Here is a 19,717-nt window from a genome sequence, read left to right on the forward strand (position 1 = left end):
GGGTTGTCTTAGCTCATCCCCCGCAAAAAAGAAGCCAGGATGCTATCACTGAGAGAGCACCAAGTGAATGGATGACAGGTGATCAAAACAAAAACTCGCATACAATTCCTTGCCCCTCGACCATCCAGAAAACCCACGTCTTCAGAGACACACTTTCAGAATTGTCCACCGCCTAACACGTAGTAGTCATGTACAATAAGAACTGCTCCGGAAAAGAGACATCACAGCCTCGCCACCTGGCCAAGCGTCCTGAGATGTCGCTGTGCTCTCCGGCTTTATCTAGATCCCACAGTGATGTTCAACTACATAGGTGGTACGTTTGACAGTAACCACCACGGCCAACATACTCTACCATTTAACGCATTTAATTAAAACATGCAACTGCATGTAATGTATTTAATTAAAACAGGCAACTGTATAAGGCAGAGCATGTATCTAATTAAAACACACAACTGGGGACTTCCCTGGTAGCGCAGTGGTATAGAGTCCGCCTGCCAATGCAGGGGACACAGGTTCGAGCCCTGGTCTGGGAAGATCCCATGTGCCACAGAGTGGCTGGGCCCGTGCGCCCCAACTACTGAGCCTGCGCTCTGGAGCCCACGAGCCCCAACTACTGAGCCCGTGAGCCACAACTACTGAAACCGGTGCGCCTAGAGCCCGTGCTCCGCAACAAGAGAAGCCATCACGATGAGAAGCCCACACACAGCAACGAAGACCCAAGGCAGCCAAAAATAAATAAATAAAATAAATTTAAAAAATTAAAAAAAAAAACACACAACTGTATAAGACAGAGCAAGACAGGAAATAGGAATGTAACCTACAGGCCCACATGGTATCTTTCGCCTGCATCTTTTCCTACCTATTCAAGTCCCTCTTCACATGTCACCGTAAGCGTCCAAGACAGTGACCCCATACAACACTCCAAACACCCAAAACAGAGACACAGTAGCCCCAACCCCAGTAGGCAGACATGGAAACCTTACCTTCACGATGTCTGCTAAAAGTGAGTCTAGTGGGAGAGGCAGTTCATCACTGCGTCCGGAGTTCAATGTCTGCTTCAGACAAGCTCAGAGCCAACTGGAGGAAAAACAGTTATTTTCTGAATGGGTCCTTAGAGAGTCTCATGAGCAGAGAGAAAAAGAGTGAAAGTGAGAGAGAGAGAGAAAGAGGCTGATAAAGAAAAGCATACACTAGTTTGATGATTATCAAGGTAGGGAAAATATCTGGTTAGAAATAGTTTGAGCATTTGCAAAATGTTACGCGTTCTTACCTAAAATCTTGCAATTCCTTCTCACCTTAATTTTAACGTATATTTCATTTCGTTTTACATTTTATTGAGTGTTGTGTGTACTATATGGTAGAAACTTTACTTTTCTTTGTATAAAAATTCTGTGCATGCTTTCTCCAAGACACTTTCTCACCTTTTTTAAGGAAGATTCTCCGATGACAGTGATGCAGTGTTTCACGTGACACTTTGAAGTGGAGTTGTTCCTCTGTACTGGGAATTTCCTAGAGTCCTCTGTGGAAGGAAAAATAATGTATCTTTATTTTTTATTTTATTAACCATTTTTTACATTGGAGTATAGTTAAATTACTATAAATGTTGTCTTAGTTTCTGGTGTACAGCAAAATGATTCAGTTTTATATACGTGTGTGTGTGTCTGTGTTCTTTTTCAGATTCTTTTCCATTATAGGTTATTATAAGATATTGAATATATTTCCCTGTGCTATACAGTAGGTCCTTGTTGTTTACCTTCTTTATATATATATTAGTGTGTATATGTTAATCCCAAACCCCTAATTAATCCCCCCCTTTCCCCTTTGGTAACCATAAGTTTATTTCCTATGCCTGTGAGTCTATTTCTGCTTTGTAAATAAGTTCATTTGTATCATTTTTTTACATTCCACATATAAGTGGTATCATGATATTTGTCTTTGTCTGGCTTACTTGATATGAGAATCTCTAGGTCCATCCATGTTACTGCAAATGGCATAATTTCATTCTTTTTATGGCTGAGTAGTATTCCATTGTGTATATGTACCACATCTTTTTTCTTTTGGCCATGCCATGGGGCATGTAGGATCTTAGGTCCCCAACCAGGGATCAAACCCGTACCCCCTGCAGTGGAAGCACAGAGTCTTAACCACTGGACCCCCAGGGAAGTCCCTGTACCACATCTTCTTTATCTGATCATCTGTCGATGGACACTTAGGTTGCTTCCATATCTTAGATATTGTAAATATTGCTGCAATCAACATTGGGGTGTGCATATTTTTTTCAGTTAGAGTTTTCTCTGGATATATGCCCAGGAGTGGCATTTTAGGATCAAATGGTAACTCTAATTTTAATTTTTTGAGGAACCTGCATACTGTTCTCCATAGTGGCTGCACCAATTTACATTCCTCCCAACAGTATAGGAGGGTTCCTTCTTCTCCATACCCTGTCCAGTATTTATAAAATTATGAATCTTAAATGGTAAGTACACTTATAGAATTAAAGAAATAATTAATGGTAATAAATATAACAAAGGACTTATACTATATACAAGAAGCAAAAATATCTTTGCTAAGTTTGTTGTGATTATTTTGGCTATGCTCTATGACAAAGAAAGGAAAGATAAGGAGTTAAACTAATGAAAAATTTATAATAAAGGAAACCATAAGCCTATGGATTTATATGTGATTATTGCAAAGAGTGATATAAAAAAAGTATAACAGGACAAAACCAATTACCTGTTTATTACTAGAGAGATGTGCTGAGCAGGAAAAAGGATATTTGTGTTTTGCAAGGCTCATAAACAGGCAAACAGTACTGATTCATGGGTGCAGGATTTGAGTAAGCTGATGTAAACTACCAAAAACCCTCTTTTGGGTTACCCAGAATTCTTCATGTTTGATTTATCACAACTGCATTCTTTATTTTATAGCAGTGTTTACAGTTTACTGATTTACTAGTAAACAGGTTCTTCCATTTGGGGACAGCATTCTGCTTATAAACCGTAAAAAACATAAAATTCATAAAAAGAACAATAGCAAGGGAAATTGGGGCACAAAATTGAGGTAATAAATTAAGCCACATTTATCCTTTGACGTGTTTTTATGACCCAGACTGTGTTTTATGGCCCAGAACCCTGACCTTTCGTTGTAAATGAAATACTTCTCCAGTTGATATTCAACCAGTGTGCATGAAATAAAGTTGAGTATTAACATCGCTGACAGGATTCTGTGCCTAAAGGTGATAAGCCCTTGTTTGAAATATTAATTCAGTGTTTGATTTACTATCTCTTGCAGGTTCCATCATTGCATCTGTGTATTGCATCTGCTTCATCAAATGCCTAAATACTCAAACCCCAATTTTTCCTATAATCCCCTTGCAGACAAGAACTGTACCAACTTATTATTAAAACAACTAATACAACAGCTACTTAGAGATGAGGACAAAATCATTTAAGAAAGTTTCTGATTCATTCCTGATTCCTTTCGCTGAGTAATATGCATGATCCTAATTCAGAGTCTATGTTTTGAGCATATCTACAGATTATTCACGTATGTTCCTATTGGAAGACCCGCACTTGCAAAATATGTCCTTTCTAGAAAGAGATGTCTCTAGATTACCGTAATTCAGGATTTCTCAGCTTTGGTACTATTAATATTTGGGGCTGATAATGCTTTGTTGTAGGGAAATATCCTGTGCATTGTAGGAGGTTTAGCAGCATCCCTGGCCTCTATCCACTAGATGCCAGTGACATTCCTCTCCCAGAGGTCATGGTCATGGCAGCCAACAATGTCTCCAGACATTGAAACATGTCCCCTGGGTGAAAAGCCCTCGTTGACGAACACTGCAAGAATTGGAGTTAAACACAATCTAGAAACTCCACTGCTACAGCTTGGCAAAGAGACAGAGAGAAAAATCGAGAGAGAGAGAGAGAGAGAGAGAGAGAGAGAGAGAGACTGTTCCTTCCTACAGTTAGTTCTCTTCCTCTCCAACATCTAATGCACTTATTGCTGCATTATCTTTTTATTCTTATTATTAATAACTTCCATTTTTGCATCTCCACTATGTGCTAAGCATTTCACATGCCTTTTTGTAGCCCTCCTATCTCCACAGGTAGACCATTTTCCCTTTTATTTTTTTTAACGATTAAGGAAGCTAAAGTTCAGAGGGCCTAGGCCAGTGTCTCTCCAAATACCATGTGCATACACATCACTCGGGTGTGTAGGTGCAATTTAGATTCTGTTTCAGGAGGTCTGGGGTGGAGCCTGACCGTCTGCATTTCTGACAAGCTCTCTCCCAGGTGATGCGAAGCCTGCTGGTCCATAGAAACTACACTTTGCTGAAACTGACCCAACTCCCGTGGCTAGAAAATGGCAGAGTCAGAATTGGGAGCCGAGGGCTTCCCTGGTGGTGCAGTGGTTGGGAGTCCACCTGCCGATGCAGGGGACACGGGTTCGTGCTCCGGTCTGGGAAGATCCCACACGCCGCGGAGCGGCTGGGCCCGTGAGCCATGGCCACTGAGCCTGTGCGTCCGGAGCCTGTGCTCCGCAACGGGAGAGGCCACAACAGTGAGAGGCCCGTGTACCACAAAGAAAAAAAAAGAACTGGGAGCTGAGTCTGCTTCTCACCCAGGCTGCAGCCTTCCTCTCTCATCACGCCAGCTTTCCACGCATGTCTGTGCCATGCAGTCAGCCACGCTCTACTTTGTATGGTCTTGGGCTCTCGTACTTCACCTCTACCTTCCTTCTTACCCACAGTGCAGCAGGTCTGGGGAAACACAGAGTGAGGTGGTCAGTCTAAACGCACGAGCGCCAGTTGGAAAGTAACGTCATCCCTCTTTCCCTTTTCATATATTCATCTCATGGGCTCTTACAACATCACCTTCTAGCTGTCACACAGGGAGGGGACTAGAGTTTGAATTCAAAGTGAAGGAAACATAATCCTTTTCTCTTTAAGTTCATGTTTAATGGGGGATATCAATGCATAGACAGATCACCATGAATCAGCATCCTAGATGTATCCCTGAAGATGAACAGAGAAATTACTGGGTCATAGACTGAAACTGACATCATACCATCTCATCTGTGATAAGCCCCAAACCCAGTCCCAACCCCTCTCATTCTGTGGCCATTGCCATATGGGGCCATCTTTTTGCAATTAGGGTAACTGTTCTTTGAAGGAAGCTATCTGATTCTGCCTGACAAGCTGGAGATGATAATTACATTTATTCTTGAACAAGGTATGTCACAAACAATAGAACAGATAGAAAATCTCACTTAGAAGGGATCATCATGAAATCATCTACTGTTAGTTTTTTTTTTTTTTTTTTTTTTTTTGCGGTACGCGGGCCTCTCACTGCTGTGGCCTCTCCCGTTGCGGGGCACAGGCTCCGGACGCGCAGGCTCAGCGGCCATGGCTCACGGGCCCAGCCGCTCCGCGGCACATGGGATCCTCCCAGACCGGGGCACGAACCCGTATCCCCTGCATCGGCAGGCGGACTCTCAACCACTGCGCCACCAGGGAGGCCCTACTGTTAGTTTTTATACTCTTCCCATTATGATTTTCCCATACCTACAGTGCATCCATGGCTTTGTGAGCTATGGACTGAAAATGTAGGAAAATGATTGCTAATGATTTCAACAATTGAAAATGTTGCCAAGTAACCATGGGAACTAAAGTTGAGAACATGTAAGTTACTGAATATGGTCCCTTTGTAAAATTGTGGAGTAGAACTCAATGCCTCCTAGTAAGAAGAGTTCAGGTGTCAGGAATTAATCACAACTACCGGTATGGGCTCTATCTGATGCTACATTATTTGGGACCTCACTGCATCAAACTTTTCTCTTCTGTAACTTTTAGATCATTCTTTCTACTGATACACACCTATTTCTGTATCATGAATTAGCTCATATGCCATTGACCACCAGAGGAATGATGTCAGTAGAATGTGGAAGGTGTATTGCTTCATATAAATTTTATTTCAGAGGTTAATGTCTCATACCAGCGAGTCACAGCCATGGAATACAAAGTACGCGAACATAGTTGAAATCATCAACCACAGGAAAAAAGAGAAATGTACACAAGCTCCATTCACTCTGTATTCTTTCTCTGGCCCATGGAGCCAGCCATTCACTCACCTGGGGCATGCTGATTATCTGTTTCTCCCTGACTTCTGTACATTTTTCTTTGTCTTCCAAAACTTTCTATACATCCCCCCACGACCTAGCAAGCAATGGTAGCTTGACCTAGCAAGCTACCATTCTCTAAGATAATATTCTATAATATCACCCCGGCATCCTTTTTTTTTTGTGGTATGCAGGCCTCTCACTGTTGTGGCCTCTCCCATTGCGGAGCACAGGCTCCGGACGCGCAGACTCAGTGGCCATGGCTCACGGGCCCAGCCGCTCCGCGGCATGTGGGATCTTCCTGGACCGGGGCACGAACCCGTGTCCCCTGCATCGGCAGGCGGACTGTCAACCACTGCGCCACCAGGGAAGCCCCGGCAATCCTTTTAAAATGAACACTGTAAATGTCTTTTTCATTTGCTGGTGTGTTTGATATAATTGTATTTATTTGTCATTATTCAGGTTGCACAGTTCAAAAGGTTTTGAGAAACATGCTCCCAACTCCTTTCCCCACGCCCCGTTATTTTTAAATGACAGTTTGGCTGATTACTGAATTTATTTTTCAGGTGTGTCTATATCATGTAATAGTAAAACAAAAACAAAACTCAAAAAACAAAAACCTTGTATTCACCCTTAGATCATCCACCAGCTCAAATACCCCGTATCTTCCTGTAACAAAACTAACGAACATCTTCATTTCACCCTGTTTCTCACTGGAACTACAGATCTCTGGCTATCCCTCACTTCACAGCCAAATCTCATGAAATATTCATCTCTAATTGCCACAGTGTCCTCACAACTCCCACGGCTGGCTTCCACATCCTCCACTGCACTAAAACATCTTCTGCGCTGGTTACCAGTAAGGTTTTCGTAATTAAATTTAACAGACAGAAAACCAGACGCAGTCTACATGCCCCTGGACTGGGGTGGGGGGTGGATACACAGACTGTGGCACATTCCCACTATGGCAGAAATAAAGCAGAAGGAGAAAGTGATGTATGCAACAGCATGGACCCATCTCATATGCACGATGCTGAGTGGGAGAAGCCACATTCAAAGACTAAATCCTCCGTAACTGCATTTACGTGACAGTCTTGCCAAGACAAAGCTGTACGGGCAGTGAACAGGTCACCGGTGGCCCTGTGTCATCTGGGGGAGGAGGATGGAGTGCTGTTGTACAACGGTATGTATTTGTCAATATCACAAAACCAAACACTTCGATGGGCTTTTACTGTATGCAAATTACACCATAATAAAATAAATGAATCACACGGGTCTATTTTGTTCCTCGGTCCGTGTATTTGAAGCGACGGCTGCCTACGACACTGCTTTTCCTTTCTCTGTGGTCTGGGTGTCCTCATTTTCTCCCTTCTGCCCTGATGGCTCCATTCCGTTCTCTCACAGATGTCTCTCTTCCATACACCCGCTCCCATCAAGCTGTCCAAATCCTCCGAAATGACACAGTTCTGCGGCATTCTGTGCTGACTCTTTTCTGGCCCTACTCTCCTGTTCACTGGTTTCTTCAGCCTACAGGTGGGTGACTTACCCATCTCCCCAGACGTGTCACCTGACCTACGGGCTCACCTATGATGCATCTGTGGACGTCTCGCCAATATCTGTCCTGTGTGCTGGAAATTTCACCTCCCTGCAGTGTCCTCTGGATGGGCAGAAAGCATCCCATTGGGAAAGGCAGACTTTGCCCTTTGACATCTTTCCCTCCACCTCCCTCCACACTTTTTGACGAATGAACAGCCAGGATTGATTCTACTTTCTCCTCTTTGGATGAGCCCTGGAACCTGCTCCCTGCTCTCTGCATGTATTCTGCTGCCTGGGTTCGGATCCCATCCTTCTCTCCGGGGTCCCTGTGCTAACGTCCAGCTCTTCTCTCCCTGCCTCTGATCTTGCTCTTTCCAATCAGCCTCTTATTCGTTGGCATGACATGCACAGAGTCCCTTGGGTGTCTCACTCCTTAATGCCTGATTTCAACGGCCTCCCAACCCAGTCGGTAGATGCTGAACTCCTCGCAAGCACTTCAGCCAGAAGATGCTGAAGAGAACAGCTCTTAAAGTGTTGAGTTAAAAAACGAATCATTTATTGTTATTAAGTGCTGGAAACTGAGTCTACAAAGACGAATCATACTCTGTGCTGTCCTCAAGGAAACGGGGAAGTAAATGCATTTAATAAAAGGCTCCTCAACCCCTAGCCCTCAGAGGCGGCCTCTGCTACACCAGCACTTTTGAAATAAATGGGTTGGTAAAGAGAGTGTGTGTCATCGGCAAGTGTTTTGCCTCTCTTTATCTTTGATTTTCCCTGAAGTCAGGCTGTAATTTTGCTCTTTTTCAACTTGAAAAAATCAATGCTGAATTCAAGTCACTCCTCTACGTTGACTCAAACAAACAAACAAAATCACTGTTTATAGTGAGGAAGAAACACAAATCAAACGTTCAAGAAGTACACTGAAAAAAAAAATCAAACCAAACAAATAAAAACATAAAAATATAATGCTGTTAAAAAAAAAAAAAAAGAAGTACACTGGTCAACACTACCCCAAATGTACTTATTTATTCTATTTTTCTCGGCGTTACCAAGGTATCATTGACAAATAAAATTGTAAAATATTTATGAAGGAGCACAATGTGAAGATCTGACACACGTATACCTTGAGAAAGGATTTCCCCACGTCCATCACCCAAACTATTTACCTTTTTAACTATTTTGTTGACAACATTCAAGTTCTACTCTTCTGTCAAATTTCAGTTATACAGTACATGGTGTCAACTACAGTCACCATGTTATACGTTGAATCCACAAACCTTATTCATCTCACAGCTGTAAAGTTTGTACCCGTTAACCAACCCTTCCCTACTTCCCACACCCCCTGGCTCTGGGCAACCACCATTCTATTCTCTGTTTCTGCGAGTTTAACTTTTTTGGTTTTTAGATTCCACATATAAGTGAGAGCCTACAGTATTTGTCTTTCTCTTTCTGGCTTATTTCACTTACCATAATATCCTCCAGGTCCAACCATGTTGCCGCAAATGATAGGATTTCCTTTTATTTAAAGGCTGGATAATATTCCATGGACTATGGTGTGTGTGTGTGTGTGTATATATACATATATATATATATATATATATATACACCATATTTTTTGATCCTTTCACCTGTTGATGGACATGTAGGTTGCTTCCATACCATGGCTATTGTGAATAATACTGCAATGAACATGGGGGTGCAGGTGTCTCTTAGAGATATGATTTGTTTCCTTTAGATACAGACCCAGAAGTGGGATTGCTGGATCATATGGTAATTCTCTTCCAAATTTTTGATAGGTTAAGAAAATGCAAGGAAGGAGGGATTAAGATAAAGATGGTTAAAGAAAAACAATTATTCGTGACATTTGTTAAAATGGCAAGGCAGACTTTAAGGACTGTCTTGAATATAGAGGGACCACTGCAATGGGGTCTTGTAGCAGGGGAGAGAGATTGGCCTCAACTCCAAACACAACAAGGAAAGCCGAGAAGCAGAGTGTTTGTTTGGGGGTGGCAGGGGTGGGGTCAGGGGTGGGTGGAAAATCACCAAGAGGGTAGAGGAATCCTTTGTAAACAGACCTAATGGGTATCATGCTGAAGGCAGGCAAGGGTGATTAGATAGCACCTGTGGGTTGGCGGGGGTTGGGAGTTGAGGGGAGTGATCATATCAAGGGTGGGAGATTCTAGCTAAACCAACTTGACAGAATTTTTGCTAAAACTGTGCTCCTGGAGGACCTGCCCAAGGATGGAGCCCACTCTGACTCAGAGGGATCTGACTAGAGTTTGGCCAAGAAGAGAATCTTTGTCAAGATTTCCTACATTTGCAAAGCAAAGGTCAGAAAGGTGCATTATGAAATAACAATAACAGGAAACTCTTTCTGCAGTGCTCACAGCATCCCATGTGATGTTTGATACACGTCATATATATTCCTGAAATTCTCACTGCAGCCATAAAAGAGTTCCTTGTTGTATCCCCATTTTACAGCAAAAGAAAATAACCTAGAAGATAAGTCACCTGCCTGAGACCATACATTTAGTAATGGCAGAACTAACATGACTAACCAGGCAGTCTAACTCCATAGTTTACCTTGTAATCATCGTAATACCTTAAGAAACTGGTCAGGGGCTTCCCTGATGGCGCAGTGGTTAAGAATCCACCTGCCAGTGCAGGGGACACAGGTTTGAGCCCTGGTCCGGGAAGATCCCACATGCCGCAGAGCAACTGAGCCCGCGCTCTAGAGCCCGTGAGCCACCTACTGAGCCCACGTGCCACAACTAATGAAGCCTGCGTGCCTAGAGACCGTGCTGCACAACAAGAGAAGCCACCGCAATGAGAGGCCTGCGCACCGCAAAGAAGAGTAGCCCCCGCTCGCTGCAAGTAGAAAAAAGAAAGCCCACGCACAGCAACAAAGACCCAACACAGCCAAAAATAAATAAATTAGTTAATTTTTTAAAAATTATAAAAAAAAAAGGAACTGGTCAAAGTGAAAAAAAAGAAATTTTAATATTTAATGCCAGGAATCTTATAATTACAAAAAAAAATTTTTTTTAAGAGAGGAGAATAATGGTTTCTTAAAACCACTTCACAGAGGAAAAGGGTGTTATGAAGAGAAACAATTCTATAAAGAGTAATCTTAAAAAAAGGACATTTATATTGACAAAAAGAGATCTCTTTGGCGCTTACTAAATACGGACAAAATAGGATGGACACACGAGTGTCTCCAGTCTTTGGGCCAACCGTCTCTCCCTTGGAAGGTCACTTGCCTTAGAATGGAGTGCATTCACGCATAATGACTTCAAAACTTGGAAATCATATTTCAAGGAAACTCACTCCATTTTTAAACTAAGCACACATAAAATATGGCCACTTCTATTTCCAAAAATATTTCACTTTGACAGACCTGGCAAAGTATGTGGTATATGAGGTTGTTTGTCAAAAACTCACAAACTGTATCCTAATCATCTTTGTTTTTTTCCCTTTTACCAGAGAAAATATGGGGTGCCATATATAGGAGAATGTTAAATAACTACTATCGGGTTTTGGTTTTTGTTTCCCCATGAGAGAGAGAAAAAGTAGGAATGCTCTGTCTTACGCCAAGTACTTCTTCATTATCTTTCAACACTTAACGCACAACAGAACAGAGGCAAGAAGATAATTATGTGCCTTCAGCTTCCAGGGGATCTCATACCAAGTATGGAATGACCTTGGGCTGCTGCATCCAGTTTCTTGAAATGAAAATATAAGGAGGAAAATCACTGCAGTACCTTCAGGATGGACCTTCTCTAACTGAGCAGTATGCTATATGGCCTTCAGAGGACAGACACCCCCCCCAGACACGGACACACACACACACACAGACCGTGCCCTCCGCCTGCCTCTAGTGTACAGAAAAACTTTACCTCCTAGACCTTCCCCAAGTTCCAAAGAATAAATTTAATCAGAGAAGTGAGAAAATGCAGAAGCAAAGGAAAAGTCAGCAAGAGAAAGTAATACCAGTTTAGCCATTCAACAAAGTCAAGGACCTTTGCTTCCTCCTCAAGGGCTATAGATCATATTCCGAGCCACGTCCTTGGAGCTGTTTTGCAGATACTGAAAGCTCCACCAGGCGGACGAAGTTAACTGCATGCTGCCCACCAGCACGCAGACCTCAGACGGGTTGGAACCAGAGGGCTCATGATGTTGATGCCCTTAAAACTGCCTGTCTTTAAAATTTATCGTATCAGAAATAATATTCAGGTAATATGACTGTGAACGATTTTACGGTAATTAATACTTCAAAAAGGAGAATCAGCAGAGTGTTAAACCTTTTCTGTACGTTTTATTTCACTTTCTGTTGCAGTATTTGTATCACTATAGCAACATAATCTGGACAGTCACCCTTTGCGAGTAAAAGATTTTTCCCAGAAAAAAAAAAAAAAATCCGTGTGTGGGCAAAGATTCTAGTAGATCTGTGGATCAGTAATACTGTACCTGGCCTTTTCCCATGAACTTTTAAATGTTTATCTAGAGCTTAACATCAAGAGAGGCACGCTAATAAAACGGTAGGAGTATGGTCGCTTGTCAGACTCAAAACCATAACTGCACTTGATCAAGAGTCCTTATACCTCATGCTACAAAAAGAAAACAAAATCTCCACTGACTAGAGAGTGGCTGTCCCCAGAGTGTGACAGTGAGTCAGGACAGGAACACACAGGGGCCCTAGGAAAGCCCTCACCAGTCACTTTAAGTGACCACTGCGTGGTGTACCTGTCCATCAATCCCCTACAGCCAGAGGGGAGAGTATCCAATCATGTCTTTGTGTGAGTTACCGTCTTGCTTTGAGTCCCCGAATCCCTTGTTTGAGGAACTGCTTTGTGACAAAGAGGGCCAACTGGAAGGTACGTGCGGGGGACCCACCCTTTTCTTGTGTGAAATGTGTCCCTCGGACGGAAGACGGTAGACACGTGGCCTTCCCTGCCCCGATGACTTAGTGTGTTTCATTTTCCAAGGTGCGATGTGATCCCTGGACCAGGGTCAGGGTGAGAACATCGCTATAGAGACATGAACTAGGGAATGGAAGGACGGTGGAACTTCTGAGCCTCTTCCTGATACAACTTAAAACCTGAGCTCCATCAAATCAAAATATTTTGCTTGAGCTGCTGACATTTTAACCTCCAGCTACACGATCTCAGAGAAAGGAAGGTTTTTGCCGAGTCGGTGGAAGTCACCATGGACAGAAGGAAGAGAAAGAACCTACCACTTCACCTAAGACGTTCCCCCGAGCGCTCCTTTGAGCCACAGTGAGACTTTTTGTGGGCGCAGAGTATGAGCTATACCAGTAACAACACGACCTGGGAGGATCTTTATGGAGACCAGTTTCACGTCGTCTTGGGAATTTCCCATTTGATGGATAGCCAGGAGGCTTCCTTGTGCATCTGAGTTCAGCACTAGCCTGTGCAGGGACTCTGAGCTAATTAGAGAAAGTGTCTCCTCTGATGCAAAGCCTCCTGAGTCAAGAGACAACGTGGACCCCTCACCAGGGGTGCAGCCCCTCACCCTACCCCCCCGCTATGCAGCAGGGTCTACAGTGCCCACGTCTGCCCTTTGCTCAGGGCATGAAGCCTGAGCATCATGCTGCGTGTGCCTTCTGCCCTGGGATATCCTGTGAAGGTCCTGGAAGTGCCTTTTCCCTTATGCTGTTTGAAGGTTGCCAGGACACACCACACCAGAGTTAGCCTCTTTGGCATAGCTATTATTGTGAGCTACAGGCAACCGAGAACCAGCCGACACGGGAAAAGCTCCTTCCATCCCTCTAAGCACCTCCAAATAGAGTATATAAGTTCCCCCCTTTGGATAGGAGGTTTACATTGATAAAGAAAATTCCCACCTGTAAAGACGTTTCTGACCAGGAAGAGAGGTGATCCTAGAGACGTTTCTTGCCCTTGAGAGGCTCCAATCTCCATAGGAGACCCGACCTTGTTTATCATACGTGTCCTCCCCTCCCCTGCCCAGAGCCTGCCTACCAGAGGATCAAACCCCTTTTTCTTAGTTTAGCCTAAAATGGTGTAAAGTCCTCAATCATCTTGCCGCTTCCTCAACCCGCGTTTCTCTTTGTGAAACACCAGTGCATTAAAACTGGGGTTTCTTCCCTCTTGTTAATCTGTCTTTATCAGTTTGATTCACAGCCATTGAAACTAGGGTAGAAATAAAATAGACCTGTCCTCCCCTACATGTTCAAAAAAAGCATCCTTTAAGAAGAGAGAGAAAAAGGACTGTACGTGTATGTGTATATGCACGTGTATGTGTGTGCGTGTGCGTGCATGTGTGCATGCTTCACTGTTGTCCCCAGGCTCTCTGTATTACTCAGAAGTTCTCCTGCTCTGTGCTTAGATCCTGTCTGTGATGACAAAGGTCTTTATTGGGAAGGAACCACCTGCTTCGTGGACCTATTTGGCCCCGTTGGCTGAGCCAGCACTTCTGTATTAACCATGTAGTTCCCACCTTCCCACTCACCTCCTCAGCAGGAGAGACGCTGCTGGACAAAATCCATCACGGACACGTCCAAGCATAACATGTGTTCTTTTACCACGAGAACGGATTTAGGCGTCAGTGGGTTAGTGAACTACTTCTACACAGAAACACATGACCCCCAACTGACCATGCTTTTACCCTGTCTGCTTCCCTTTCTGAAAACAACAGGCAGATATGTCTCCGTTACACAGTTAGGGAATGGAACTCACATCCAAAACAGACCTAAGCCTTTTCAACTGGGAAACAACTCTTGTTATACTGCAGCAGAAGAGGAGCCAATGTACAAGTAATTGGGACAAGATACACAACAGTTCTTTACAAAGTAATCTGAACAGAAACAGGAGCCACATACTGGCTGTAGGTCTTAGTGGGCAACTGCAGAGAAGATGAGTTTAGAGCTTAAAACACTGACTCTTCACTGAGATCATCCAATTGGTTCAGATTCCCTCCCCACCCCGCTTGCCCACCTTTCTCTTTTACGTTCATCCTCAGGTGTAGGTGGACCCAGCGCTAACCTAAGATGCTTCCAGCTCCTACGCAATCCACCCCACCCCCACTGTATGCCACTGCTGTTCAGATTCCCACCCTTTAGTCATCTCTGCCTTTCAGGTACGTGGGAAGAGACTACAGGAGCCTCCCCGAAATGTGCCACTTCTGCGTGGGGATTATTTTGTGCCAGAGGCAATCAAGGCCCTGCAGGTTCAAGGGGAACTACTACCCCTCCCTAACTACTTAGAATAATTTAAGTGGTTTATTTTTTTCCCCCAAAGAGTTATTCCCAGAGATAAAGGTTAGCTAAGCAACCCCAGCTACCTGGCAGGGCAAACATCTAATTACCCAACATCCACTCTTCTTCTTCTCATCCTGCGAATGACCCTCCTGTCCTTGGAAGCGTAGGCCCCATCCCGTTCCTTCACCCAGGGCGGTGCACAGACCTCCTCTGACCCTTCTGTCTCTGAGACTCTCCGGAATGTGGGATCTCTGAATCTCATGTGAGTGGGAGTGCATACACAATTAAATTTGACTTTCCCCTGTCCATCTGTCTCATGTCCATTTAATTCTTAGACCGGTCAGAAGAACGTAGAAGGGTAAAATGTGCTTCCTCCCCGACAGGACTCGATAAATATTTTCTTCAGTTCACCTAACCTTTGGTAAGTATCGCCCTGAACTACTGTTTCCAAACTCTGTCCCGGAAGAAGTAATGCTTTATCACAAGAGCTCACTGTGGATGAGATTATCCAACTATTATTCTTCCCCTGAAAGAAAAAAAAGGTGCTCATTTGACAGAAGCTGAATGCAGAAAGAAAAGATGGCAAACACATAAGCCCCCACTATAATTTTTCCTGGTGGTAGAACTGGTTGTTCTGGAATGTGAGGCTGGGGTCAGGAATATCTACTTCTCCCTCTCAAGTCAGCCCACCTGATGCTGTTGGCCATGTCTGCCAGAGGAATGACCCACACCCTGGTACTGACCTACCTAGTCCTAGCTTGGGGCACCCTGGTCATGTCTGTCCAGTTTCATCCAACACTTCCTGTCAAGTGCTCCTTTTCGGACTTAAATTGCTGGAGTAATTCACATATTATAGCTCTGATTCCTCCACATGTTACCTAAGAAAAGAGACTATTCCACCCACCACCCCCCAACACACATACACAGAGTACAGGCAGAGTCTACACTCTGCAGAGCAAACATGGTGCGCAATTTAGGTTAGGAAAAGATCTCCAAACTTTCACAAGTTTTCATTGCTGTTTGTTTGCTTTCATATGTCAGTTCTCCAACAAGATAAATGAGGGCTGGTGGCGGGGCTTGAAACCAGTGGTCCTTAACTGGGGATGATTGTGCCCCCTTCCCCCTGGGACACCTGGCAATTCCTGGACACATAACTTGATGGGAAAGGGGTATTACTGGCATCTAGTAAGTAGAGACCAGGGTTGCTATGAAACACCCCACAGAGCACATAACAGTCCCTCAACAACCAAGAATGATCCAGCCCCAAATGTCGACAGTGCCACGGGTAAAAAAAACCATGCCCTACGTCTACGTATGGAAAACTCACCAATATCAAGTGGGCACAGGTAGCAGGACACCAGTGCTTGAGAAAGAAGCAATCACCGTATCCCTGAAAACTCAGCTATCCATTTTACTAGCACACATCAGGTATTTCAAAGTGGAATGAAATCCATTCTGTTACTTCCTAACTCCTATGACTTCAATGCTCTCTTTTTTTTTTTAATAGATCTTTACTGGAGTATAATTGCTTCACAATACTGTGTTAGGTGTCAAACTATACTACAAAGCTACAGTAATGAAGACAGTATGGTACTGGCACAAAAACAGAAATACAGATCAATGGTACACGATAGAAAGCCCAGAGATAAACCCATGCACATATGGTCACCCTATCTTTGATAAAGGAGGCAAGGATATACAATGGAGAAAAGACAGCCCCTTCAGTAAGTGGTGCTGGGAAAACTGGACAGCTACATGTAAAAGAATGAAATTAGAACACTCCCTAACACCGTACACAAAAATAAACTCCATAAGACCTAAATGTAAGACCAGACACTATAAAACTCCTAGAGGAAAACACTCTTTGACATAAACCACAGAAGATCTTTTTTGACCCACCTCCTAGAGTAATGAAAATAAAAACAAAAATAAACAAATGGGACCTAATTAAACGTCACTGTTCTATTCATAGACCACTGACCCCAAGACAATGAATCAGAGAAAACCCCTATAGAAATGCCAGATGGCAACATTCTATGATGGCTTATGGAAATATGGGTATCATCTCCTAGAGAGCAAAGTGGCCCCACCTACCACACACCTTAAGAGATATTCATATCTTCTGACACAGCCAGTGTATCTCTACAAATTACATTCATTCTAACACTTAACTACATTTAACTTTCTGTAAACTGGCAGGCCCGAGTAACAAGTTTTCTAAAACGCCTTCCAGGGTGAATATTCTATAATTAATACCCAGGAATGTGAGTTTATATAGCTCTAGAGGAAACAATAGATCTTTAAGGGGTGAATGTAAACATTCTTAATGGTCTCCTCCTGACACAAGACAGAACAGTGTCAGTTTGGAGTCTGTGTGTTGGTTTGTTTGGTTGATTGATGGGTTAGCTATACTTAAAAAAGTCAAGGGCCTGTTTCTTTAAGACTTCAAAACGATGGAGGTGTGGACCTCAGACATTTATCTTCCCACTCCCCAGCGACAGGACTGTTCTCTTCCAAATCTCTTGAATGATTTCCCAGCCTCTGTCTCCTTCCCAACCTCTGTCTCCGATCAGCTCTATTTAGCTGACTCATTGGACTACTCTCCGGAAGCCACTATATCTCAACACCAAATTTCTTTCCTCAGTGGGAAAAACAAACATTTACAGAGACGTAGGTGTCCGGCAACAAGAAAGCTAAAGGAGCGAGTTTGGGGCAGCTTCGACACAGACCAGAGACCACTCAGAACACACACTCTGCCCCTGGACCCAGACTCAGCTGTTTGCAATCTGCACGCATTTTACTGAGCCTGCAAGCCACTACTGAGCCAGCGTGCCAGAACTACTGAAGCCCGTGCGCCTAGAGCCCGTGCTCGGCAACAAGAGATGCCACCGCAATGAGAAGCCCACGCACCACGATGAGAAGCCCGCGCGCCAACAACGAAGAGTAGTCCCCGCTCGCCACAACTAGAGAAAGCTCGTGTGCAGCAGCGAAGACCCAACGCAGCCAAAAATAAATAAAATAACTTTAAAAAAAGGTTTTTTAAAAAAATTGAAAATGCATCTATACATCATTGTGAAGGTATCTGCATCCACTGCCACAGAGCTGAGTGACACTTTTCTTGTTGTGCCATTTTATGTGTTGTTCTGTTTGAAGTTTGCTTTCTGCTACTACTACTACTACTAATGTATAGCTTCACTGCTTGGTCCTGTAAAAAAGTAAGTATGGACGAGGTTCAGAGTACTGACCAAAGAAGGCACCATTTCTACTACAGAGAACAATTCCCCTTGTCTGGGAAGATACAAGAAAAAGGCACTTCAAGTGATACAGAAAAGGTAAGGATTGGGCTTCCCTGGTGGCGCAGTGGTTGAGAGTCCACCTGCCGATGCAGGCGACACGGGTTGGTGCCCCGGTCCGGGAGGATCCCACATGCCGCGGAGCGGCCGGGCCCGTGAGCCATGGCTGCTGGGCCTGCGCATCCGGAGCCTGTGCTCCACAATGGGAGAGGCCACAACAGTGAGAGGCCCGCGTACCGCAAAAAAAAAAAAAAAAAAAAAGGGTAAGGATTGAGGGGACAGTGTATTCAGGAAGAATTGATAGGCATAAAGGGTACAGAATGCACTTTTTATTTTTTTTTTTGAGTAAGACTGTCACTTTATATTTTTATATTTTTAAAATTAATTTTTATTGGCGTATAGGTGCTTTCCAATGTTGTCTTAGTTTCTGTTGTACAGCAAAGTGACTAAGTAATACATACACAATGCACTTATCGATAAAGGAACTGGACAAGGCTGTTTTCCTAACATGATCATCGGGACCCAGGAAGTCTTTGTCTTTTTTTTTTTTTTTTTAAATCAGCCTTTCTTCACTTGGGGACAAGGACAGTGAAATGACCTAAACATGAGTCCCACTTCAAATGGCTCTGTGGACTGTAAGTCACTTGAGCTGTTGGTCTGACGGAAAAGTGATGAGGATTTCCTGTGCAGGCTGAATCCAGGGAGAGGATTAAGGAGAATCCAGGCTGATCGTTTCAAGTCCATCCTAAACGACCCCTTTTCTGCAACGACGCTCCCTCGCGTCTGTAGGGGGTGGTTCAGAGCCCTTGCCATTACACTCCCGGGGCACTCCACACCCACCGCTGTCAGGTGTGACACTTCAGTACTGGTCATTCAGAAGAGCATCTTCCCCACAAACGTGAGAAACACAGTGACAGTGGCAGGACCTTCCTCACTTGTACATCCTTCATATCCAGCTCTTACTAGTTGCTCAACAAACCTCATGAAATCCAAGGTGACCGAACATAAGGATGAGAGCAGAGATCACAGTGTTACCATAGACTTGTCAGGGTTCTAAGCCCTATCACCAATAAAGAGGGTCATTCAACCTGGACCGCCCAACTAGGAAGCACGGGAGCCTGTGCATAAACTCAGGACATCTTAGAGGCGTTTGCTAAAGACATCGCAATAACAGGTCAAGACTGACTATTATGGATGGAAATAATCTAAGTGTATATTGATGGGTGAATGGATAAAGAAAATGTGGTATATACACACACACACACACACACACACACACACACACAGAGGAATATTACGCAGCCATGAGAAAGAAGAAATACTCCCACTTGTGACAATAGGTGTGGTGACAGATGTTAACTCTTTATTTTTTTTTATTCTTTGTTTTGTTTTTGTGGTACGCGGGCCTCTCACTGTTGTGGCCTCTCCCGTCGCGGAGCACAGGCTCCGGACGCACAGGTTCAGCGGCCATGGCTCACGGGCCCAGCCGCTCCGCGGCATGTGGGATCTTCCCGGACCGGGGCACGAACCC

At 43.9% G+C, this 19,717-nt stretch overlaps 1 long non-coding RNA gene across 1 annotated transcript in view; it reads right to left on the reverse strand.

Annotated features, from left to right (window-relative positions):
- Nucleotides 1-569: 569 nt before the first annotated feature.
- LOC308609713 overlaps nt 570-19,717 on the reverse strand; it is a 148,977-nt gene continuing 129,829 nt past the window's right edge. Inside the window, exons 3-5 of the long non-coding RNA XR_014014335.1 lie at nt 4,624-4,762; nt 1,422-1,519; nt 570-1,077 (exon numbers count right to left, since the gene is read on the reverse strand). This is a non-coding gene — a long non-coding RNA (uncharacterized lncRNA). The remainder of the gene's footprint in view (nt 1,078-1,421; nt 1,520-4,623; nt 4,763-19,717) is intronic.

Source organism: Mesoplodon bidens (assembly GCF_964165515.1).
Source record: "Mesoplodon bidens genome assembly, chromosome: Y".
Classification (NCBI taxonomy): Eukaryota; Metazoa; Chordata; class Mammalia; order Artiodactyla; family Ziphiidae; genus Mesoplodon; species Mesoplodon bidens.